Here is an 11066-nt window from a genome sequence, read left to right as displayed (position 1 = left end):
CCTTACTTGCGCCAAGCACAAGGTCGAATACCAGAAACCCTCTGGTCTACTACAACAGCCTGAAATACCGGAATGGAAGTGGGAGCGGATCACTATGGACTTCATAACCAAGTTGCCCAAGACAACGGGTGGACTTGATACCATATGGGTCATTGTCGACAGATTGACCAAGTCTGCACACTTCTTACCTATCAAAGAAACAGACAAGATGGAGAAGCTTACAAGAACCTACATATAGGAGATTGTATGACTGCACGGTGTTCCCGTATCCATTATCTCGGACAGAGATAGTAGATTCACTTCGAGGTTCTGGCAGTCGCTACAAAGTTCCCTAGGAACTAGGCTGGACATGAGTACATCCTACCATCCACAGACCGATGGACAAAGTGAGAGGACTATCCAAACCTTGGAAGATATGTTACGAGCCTGTGTGATCGACTTTGCGAAAGCATGGGATACTTATTTACCCCTTGTCTAATTTTCCTACAACAATAGTTATCACACGAGCATAAAGACTGCTCCATTCGAGGCCCTCTATGGCCGAAAGTGCAGATCCCCTATGTGCTGGGCTGAGGTGGGTGATACCCAATTAGCTAAAGGACGAGTTCCTGAAAGTACTCTCACGGGTCTTGAGATCATTCGGGAAACGACAGAGAAGATCGTTCAGATTCGTGAACGATTGAAAGCCTCTAGAGACCGACAGAAAAGCTACACTGATAAACGAAGGAAACCGTTGGAATTCTAGGTGGGCGACCATGCTCTATTGAAGGTCTCACCTTGGAAAGGCTTGATAGTCTTTGGAAAGCGTGGAAAGCTAAATCCAAGGTACATAAGGCCTTTCGAGATTCTCGCAAGAATCGGGCATGTAGCTTAGAAACTTAACTTACCACGCGAGCTCAGTAACGTACATTCTACTTTCCACGTCTCGAACTTGAAAAAGTGTCTGTCCAAAGAGACTCTTGTAATCCCACTCGACGAGATCGAGATCAACGAGAGCCTCAACTTCGTGGAAGAACCTGTAGAGATCATGGACCGGGAGGTCAAGCAAACGAAACAAAGCCGTATCCCAATAGTGAAGGTTCACTGGAACGCCAAGCGAGGACTTGATTTCACTTGGGAGCGAGAGGATCAGATGAAACTAAAATGTTCTCGTCTTTTTACATAGTTATTTGTAACTAATTAATTGCTTAAATTCTAATTTCGGGACGTAATTCCCTCTAACGGGGGGATGATGTGACAATCCGAAATTTTTATCTTGTACACTTATTCAAATACATGAAGGTCGAACTCGTTTTGCTATTTTCTAGCACTATTTAGAGTCAATAAGAGTGTTTAAAACCTAGTATAGTCAATGTATGAGTCGTGGGATGAGTCTTGATAGTGTAAAACCTTGAAAATGTGCCAAACACTCCAACATGTGGAGTGTGCGGCCACACACTTGTGTGTGCGGCCGCACACCCATCCCAACAGCACACTCTCCCATATATATACTACACTTGTCATTTTTGAACACATTTTCCTCTTCTTCAAAGCTAGAACTCGAAATCCTCTCAAGTATCATCCAAATCTTCTTGTTGATCTTCATAAAAGGTAGTAATACTTCCTTTTATTTGTTGATATACAACCTTATCTAGCAAAACCTTTTGCCTTGATACATGAAAACATCCATCTATAGTCAATAACACCAAGAACACACACTAGTTTTGGACCTTAAACACCCTTTCAACCCTCTATAACGTGTATACACTTATCATAACATGTTATATGCTATGAACACTTGATGATAAAGTAGAAAAAATCGATTTTATCATCTTCATAAAGGGTGTGCGGCCGCACACACCCTTTTTAGGTCCAAAAATGGCAATAAACTCCATATAAGGCTAAGGCATGAAGTAAGAAACCTTCCTAGATGAGTCCTGAACCATTAAAACACGTTTTGGCACATTTCAAAGGGAGTGTGCGGCTGCACACGCCTCCTGGCCGCACACATTTAAAAGTTGTGCATTTTGACCATACACTCCCTTGTATATCCATATAGCCCTTATATACAATCATGTATGGTTGTAACACTTCAAAATAAGTATTTACTAGTCCCTAAGGTAGTTCAAAATCACTAATTAGTTGTTATAATCACTAATTGTAGTCATATATGTGTAATTATATGTTAAATAGGATCCGCGTGTGTGCTCAAGTCTTCACTTGACACTTAGCATCCTATTCTTTCAGTTCATCCAAACCACTCACTACAGGTGAGTTCATACCCCTTAATTAACCTTTTAAATGTTTTTAAATGCTTTTATGGGGGGATACAAGTTGAAGTACTACAGTTATTATAACAATCACATGTGATTAATAACTATCAACAAGTGGATTTCTTACTTTTTAAACTGTGATACCAAACTGTTTTACTTCAAACTGTCTTACAAACTCTTTTTCAAATCAAATACTTTTTATTAAATTCTTTTAACTTATATTCTGTGTATCTATGTAGATATAGTTATATAAGTAAGATTGAAAGGACTTAGGACTGCTAGACTACCTTACTTCCTGTTCCTTGTTTGGTTGTGGACTTAGGGTATCAAGGTTATTTGTCAGAAGGTCGTTTGAATCCTAGTTATATATTATGTACATGTATATAGATATAAAAGGTTACTTCTTTCATTCAGTTCAATACCTTTGGGTAGCAAAGGTATACACAATGTTCATATACACAAACAACATTACTAGTAAACTATAATAGGTATAGTTTAGAGAGATACTAATACTATTACAAGAACAATGAAACATACAATGAGTCAGTTCATACATGAAGCAATAACAAACAAAGAATAGATACTATAAAGAGAAACAAACAATAGATACTATGATGAGAAACAAACAATAGATACTATGATGAGAAACAAACAATACAGGCTAGACAGAGAGAGAACACACAGGACAACTTGCACACAAATATACTAGAACATTATTACATTTATGTGAGCCACTAAACGGGGCATGGAACTACCTGCCATGACCGTTTTTGTATCCAAAATCTCCTTAATTGGGGGAGCGTATGAGTTTGTGTACAGATCTATATTGGATTGACTATCATACACCTTGCTGCTCGCTATAGTGGGACTTGGAAGTCTACGGGTGCTAAATGTCTTTTCTTACGGCGTCTTACATCGTCGTTTTACTAGATTCGGTAGCAGGATACAGGCCGATCACATGTTACTTTAAATAACAATTGGTTTAAAGTAGTTAGTACAACAGTAGTTACTTAATACAACACTACAATACTATTTCATTTTCCCATTACATTTTTCTTTGTGATATTCACACAATAAACAATAATGTAAAAACTATATTTTTTGTTAATGATAGTCAGATTTGGGAAATTGCACACTCTTACAAGAGACACACACACAGATACTAGATGCCTTGGTAGAAGGTTACTTTTAGTAGGAAAGATAGGGTTTTCTAGGAGAGTTCAAACTTTTACAAACATATACAATTACAGACTTACAAACACTTTCATACAGCTACAGAAATTAATATACTTATGTTCTCACCGGCTTGAAAGCTGATAAACTCTTTCAAAATAACTTGTATTCTCAGGTCACCAGTAGACAGGTACCGGTGCCAGGTTTAGAGAAGATGGAGCTCGTTCAAGACTCATCTTTTATTTTGATTTATGTTTTGGTGTCTATTAAACTTGATAGAACACACTTGTATGAAATTATATTATTAATGCAATGGATGATGTTGTTGCTTGTTTACTACTTTGCATTGTTGTGATACTGTACATGACGTCCTCCACCCCGAACGATTCTGTCGTTCCGATTTTGGGGTGTGACATCAGTTTCCTTGGGTTCGAACGATGGTACAAAGGCTTGGAATGACTGTATGAAATTAGTTACAGCCCCATTTATGATATCGACTTTCTACTGAATTGAGTTGTAATGATCATTCACATGATAAATTTCACTCGAAAACACCTTCTTCAATTCTTCAAGTTTGAGATTCACATCCTCTCGTACCTTCTTCACATCTTGTACGAAGAGAACATGCCTCTCTTTTGTAACATTTCAAAGTTCTTTTAACAAGGAGTTATACAGATCACCATGAGCTTTGATTCAAAGTTCGTTATTTTTTTCATTTACATCAAGTTGATGTTGCAAACGATGCTCTACAGCTTTTAGCATCACATCAACTTCTATTCCCGATACATAATGCTTTGCACCCGAGTCCGCTTGAAATTGAAGAATATAATTAAGTTTTCAATTGATAACTTTAAATTGTTTTCCTGACATAAGCATATGATCAGGAATATCTTCTTCCTCAGAATTAAAGTGCAAGTCTTCAAATGTTCCTCCGAAACCTCCTCCTTTTATTTCATCATCGAAATGAGGCTTTTGTGGTTCAGTAGATTGTGATGAAAATAGAGTTGCGATAGGTTGTTTAAGGATATTGTGAAAGATTGGTGATGTGGTGATAGTGGATATACGATGAATGAATGGTGGTAACGAAACCAATGATGATGATGAAATGATTGGTAATGAAGTAAAAAGAGAAATGGGTTGCGAAACGTCGACACTCATTGAAACATTTGCTCCCGTATCAGATTCGTTAGCAGGGATGTTTGAAATAGGGACCTCCTCAGGAATTGAGTTGGTCACCACTATTTCGAGTGGAATAGTTGTTGAAGGTTCAATAGAAATAATAGGAAGAACTGATGAAATGATAGGAACAGAAGTTACCATGGGAGAAGACGAAACTGGTGGTGTATCATGGACCACTTCGTCTTCGGACGAATCATCATGAAGAACAATTTTTCGTTTGTACCACCTCTTTGTGATATGTTTGGCTACATCTTGAGCTCTTTGTTTCTTAGATGATGGAGAAGCAGGAGTAGGGATCTCATGAACAATGGCCCTTTTGCTACTAACTTGAGCTTTACGAACTGTCTGTGAGTCATCAAACGAAGTTCGTTTGTTTGACATTTTTCGTAACCTTTTCAATACTCCTGACTTTGATGGCATTACCTCCTTCGAAAGCTTATCAGCAACAACCTCTTTTGCCCTCTTCGTATCACTTTCAGGCTTGTTCTTAGAAGACTTGGATTTAGACTTTTTCATATTTGTAATTGGTACCTCTGCTTCATCAACCTTAGACTTTGTGGATTGTTTAGAAGTTCCAGCTTCGACTTTAAGTAGAACCCCTGTTTCCACATCTGGACTAATCGTCTACAAATACTTCACAAGAACCTTGGGAGTAGGTTTCACCTTCTTTAGCATAGCATCTAGAATTCGTGCTACACATGGAAAAATATTCTCATCATCCTCCACAACTTTTGAAAACTGATACTTTGCAAATTCAGCAGTAGTTTCATCAGCAGGGACTTGGATTCCATCTTTTTCATACACTTTCTCAAGAACAAGGCGGCAATACCTTGCACACGAAATCTCCTTTACCAGATTCGTGTTCTCTAGACTTTTGACAAGCTCCTTCCACAACTGATTGGCATAGTCAACACTCAAGTCATAGTAAAGACCCCTTACCATCGCATAAACTTCCAGTCTGCCCTTGTCAAGTCCTACACTTCTTCCCGTCAAGCATCTGAGGTTAATTCCAAATAAGAAGTTCCACATACAAGGAAGTCCTGATTTCTTGAAATCACTAATCTTCTTGAGTGGGGGCTGGTGACCCATCTCGTTAAACATGTGCATGATTTCTGGATTCGTAGTCTTGAAGAATGGTGGAGATTTAGGAATATCCAAAAACCGAGTGAACATCTTCTTCATCAATCGAACTCTCTTATCATTCAATATATTGAAGGTAATGATATTTGTAGCCTTGTTATAAGAAGCAGTTGAGGCAGCCATTGACAACCATGTCATCGGGACTGCGAATGACTTGAACATTGCAGTTGCTAATCCAGATCGTTTCAGGGCAACGATTAGCATTTTCAATTCCTCAGGATATAGTGAAACATTAGCCTCAACTTGGTAGTTGGTGCTTTGAATTTTCATCAAAGGTTGAGATTCAACCTCATCAGTGTTGGAGTTCTGAATAGCAGCCATTTTTGAGTTCTTGAAAGCTTTTGAGAGAATTAGGGTTTTTTGGTCGTCTGTGATTTTTTGATCGCGTAATGATCAAAGGAAAAGGATTTTCCTTTTATATGTAAGCCCAAAATAATTTTAACCATTTATCATTAAAGAGTAAGCCACGTCATTCCTTGAAACTCGCACCAGTAGCCGTCTATCCCATCTCGTCTCATAAAGTGCCTTGAAGCTAGGGCCAAGTTGACAAACGATTACTTTAGACTATTCGTGAGTACAAAGTGGATAAGATCGAACCCTTCGGATTGGAGGCTATGCTCTTTCATTTTTGGGATTTGAAACGAAGTCATTTGCTAGTCTGGTGAAATCTTCAGCCTAAGTTGGTATTACTTAGAACCTCAAGGATTTCGTGAGTGCATTGTGCCAAGGAAAAAGATAAGAAGAAAATTATCAAAAATTAGGGTTCTGTGATGTCTAATATTTCGACACAAAGTCAGTTAAACATCGGGCAAAGGTTGCTTCGCTTATTATCAAGAGAGATAATCAACAGCTTGTGTATGTTCCCGTGAATTACAATCGAATACTTATAGAGAAGTATCAAAGGGCTTCTTTTTCAAGGCTTCAAAGGGTGGCTTACGAATTTCGTTACATATCATCCTAAACATAAGGAGACTAATTTTAACCGAAATTACTTGTTTGACCAGTGTAGTTAGTGACATTTTGCTTTGGAAAATTATGTAAAAGTGACTAAAGAAAAGAATTGATACTCACATGGAAATCACATTCAAAGAAAAATATTTAAGCTGGATCTTGTTGGGAAACAAATGTCGTGGGCTTCGAACATTTGATCAAGATCTCTCATATGAAAGAATGTGATTTGGAGTATATGAAATTTTTGGTACAGAAACAAGTCTTTCGTAAGAATTTGAAACAAAGTTCCCAGTTAATTCCTTGAAAATTTCGTATATTTGGGTTTCACTTGCATCACGGTCTCATGAATTAAGATCATTAACACAGATTTTTAACATGTCTAAGTCATGATTGGTTTGATCAATGACCTCATGAACATGTGTCATTGTGTGTGAAAAGTGTTAAGTATTTTGTGATGAAAAAGATTGTTAAAGATTCGAATGTACCTCTGTTAGACTTCGACCAAACAGTAAACTCTTAACTCATTTGAGAAGAGTAAGGTAGCTCAGTGACTAATGCGAATGTAATCCTGATTGGGAAGAAACTTGCGTATGAAAATTTTCATTAAGGCTTTTGTAAACACACATTGAGTCTTTGGAGACTTGGGTCGACATGCTGCAGCATGCTTCTAGGGACATCTTAACTAGTGCATAGTTTGAAGAAAAATACCTTCCCTAAGAAACATAAGCATGACCCTTGAAAAATTCTTCGTGTAAACATCCTCGATACCTGAAAAATAAAAAAATAACAAAGTAACAAAAATCTTTTTGGATTTTATATTTTTGAAAAGAAAGAAAAATATTTTTGTGATTTTGTATTTTTCGAAAAATAAAACATACAACAAAAGAAAATCTTTTTGGTATTTTTGAATTTTCGAAAATGATTACAAAAAAAATGAAAATATTTTTGGTTTTTCAGTTTTTCAAAGAATAAAAGACAAACTAACGAAATTTAAAGATGATACCAAACACACGAAAATTTTCAGCTCCAATATACGAAAACGAAGCGTGTCGAAGCACTGAATCTGAACAGTAACCTTTGAATGGTTAATACGATCGGCTTCTGAATGAATCATTTTGCCTCTGAATCGACACCTTTTCACCAGTAGGAACGTCGTTAATTTTGTATGACTGATCCTGGTACAGAATTCGCATCTAACATTCCCAAACCTGCCAAAATTCTCATAAAAGATTTTTCATCAACAAGTTTTGTGAAAATATCAGCAAGTTGATCAGTTGTTTTCACAAAATGAACTTCAATATTTCCATCTTCAACGTGATCATTTATGAAATGATAACGAAGAACAATATGTTTCGTTTTCGAATGTTGTACTGGATTATGACAAATGCGTATAGCACTTTGTGAATCACAATACAAGGGAATATTTTTCATATTAATTTCATAATCACGCAATTGACTTTGAATCCAGATGATTTGAGAAGTGCAAGCAGCAACATAAATGTATTCAGCTTCAGCAGTGGAAATTGCAACACAAGTTTGCTTTTTCGATTGCTAACTGACAAGCTTCCCATCCAGTAATTGACATGCTCCACTTGTGCTTTTTCTATCAAGAATACATCTACCAAGATCTGTATCTGAAAAGGCTTGAATGAAAAATCCAGATTTCGAAGGATACCACAATCCTAACGAAATTGTTCCTTTGAGATAACGAAAGATATTCTTCACAGCTGTTAAATGTGGTTCTCTTGGATTTGCTTGATACCTAGCACAATTACATACAGAAAACATGATATCAGGTCTAGTTGCAGTTAAATAAAGTAGAGAACCTATCATGCTTCTGAACAAAGTAAGATCAACAGCAGGTGTATCTAACCAAGGTGTTAATGTCGTTCCAACTGCCATTGGCACTCTTAGCTTCGTGTTATTCGTCATTCTAAACTGCTTAAGCAAGTTCTTCGTGTATTTTTCTTGGTTAAAAAAAATTCATTCTCTACTTTGACGAATGTTTAACCCAAGAAAATTGTTGATGTTACCCATCATGCTCATTTCGAATTGACTCTTCATTAAATTCTCAAATTCACTAGACAAAGTTGGGCCAGTAGAGCCAAAAATAATATCGTCAACATAAATTTGAACAAGCATTAGATGATTCCCAACTTTCTTACGAAATAATGTGGGGTCAACTGATCCTTGTTTAAATTTCGACTGTTTTAAGAAATTGGTAAGTGTTGCATACCATGCTCTTGGTGCTTGTTTTAACCCATAAACGGCCTTATCTAAGATGTATACATGATTAGGAAATTCTTCGGTAATGAAACCTGGTGGTTGTTCAACATACATAGTTTCTTCAAGCTCTCCATTCAAGAATGCACATTTGACATCCATTTGATAAACATCAAAGTCCTTATGAGCTGCATAGGCTAAAAATATTCAAACAGCCTCGAGTCTTGCGACAGGGGCAAAGGTTTCTTCATAGTCGATACCTTCTTGTTCTGAATAACCTTTAACTACAAGCCTAGCTTTATTTCGAATGATATTGCCATCTTTGTTAGTTCTGTTTTTGAAAATTAACCCGACAATCGAAACATCATTTGGTTTTGGAATCAATCTCCAAACCCTATTTTGTTCAAATTCAGCAAGTTCAGATTGCATTACAACAACCCAATTTGAGTGTTCCATAGAAACCTTAACTGTCTTTGGCTCAATTTTCGAAATAAAAACATTAAACATGCATAATTCTTGATTCGTATTGAGTACCTCTTTTTTCGCACGAATTTGTGCTCTTGTTAAAACTCCATCTTGTGGATTTCCTATAACTTGCTCTTTTGGATGATTTTTCGTCCATTTCTCAAGTGGCGGATATGCTGGATCAAATTCCAATGGTGTGTATTCATATAAATCTTCATTTTCAAATCCTGCAACAGAAATATTATCATTAAATTCATGAAATTCATCATTTTGATCAAGATTTATTTTTTCTGTTTCATTATGCTCCCCCTCAACATATTTGTCATTGTGATGCTCCCCCTCGAAATCATCATTCATACTACTCTTCTCACCCTCGAAAGGATGCTCCCCATCAACACTTGAAGGTATATTTGTATGCTCCCCCTCCATAAGAGCATCTAGCATACTTTCGCCATTTGTAATAGTATCCGAAGTTAGTGTTGAACCATCAGTATGTTTCGAGGATTCGGGTGTTTGATTATCAGCAGCATTAACTTCAGCATCAACAACCCTGTCTGGGACACCAAAAATTAAATCATCAATAAAATCGAATGAATTAACATCTTCAGTTTGATTATTTGATTCATTAAGAATTGGTTTTTGTTCAAACGGTCTTTCCAAATGTTTGACATAATAGTCATCATAAGTAAGATTAAACGTTTTTTCAATTTTCCGTGTTTGTCTGTTTAACACTCTATACGCAACCGAAATGTTCGAATAACCCAAAAATATTCCTTCATCATCCTTAGCTTAAAATTTCGAAAGATTATCTTTGAGGTTCATTATGAAACACCTGCAACCAAAAACATGAAAGAATTTGACATTAGGTTTTCGATTGTTTATTATTTCATATGCAGTGATATTAAATCATCTATGAATAAACGATCGATTCTGAGTAAAGCATGTTGTTAATACAGCTTCGGCCCATAGGTATTCAGGAAGATTCACATATGTCAACATTGTTCTTGCCGCTTCGCACAATGACCTATTTCTCCTTTCGACTACACCATTTTGTTGAGGTGTATATGGTGATGAGAAATTATGTGAAATCCCTTTTTTCCGTTAGAAACGAATCCAACACATTATTCTTAAACTCAAACCCATTGTCACTTTTAATTCTTCGAACATTCTTATTCAGACTCATCTCTATTTTCTTGATAAATTCAATCATTGTATGAGCAACTTCGGATTTTAACCTGAGAAAGAATATCCAAGTGAATCGTGAAAAATCATCAACTATAACCAAAATGTACAGTTTCTTGTTGGGTGATTCAACGGTTGATTGTCCACAAAGATCAATGTGAAGAAGTTCCAACGGTTCAACAATTTTCGAATCTATGTCGATTGGATGTCCTTTAAGATGTTGTTTTCCTTGTTTCGCAAGTTGCACAAAGAGTATCATTGTCAAATTTCAGCACAGGTAAACCACGAACTAAGTCTTCTGTAACTAGCTTATTCATGTTTCGAAAGTTAATATGTGATAAACGATTATGCCATAACCAGCTGACATCATTTGAATCTTTCGAAAGTAGACAAACAGATGGTTTGCCCACAATTGGTTTGATATCAAGCGTGAACATATATCCATATCGTTTCGACTTTAACAACACTTCATTTGTTTCAAATTTTGATATTATGTTTCCT

Source organism: Lactuca serriola, chromosome 4, assembly GCF_051521515.1.
Source record: "Lactuca serriola cultivar US96UC23 chromosome 4, Lser_US96UC23_V15, whole genome shotgun sequence".
NCBI lineage: Eukaryota > Viridiplantae > Streptophyta > Magnoliopsida > Asterales > Asteraceae > Lactuca > Lactuca serriola.
The sequence above is the reverse complement of the archived record's forward strand: the minus strand, read 5'-3'. Positions refer to the sequence as shown.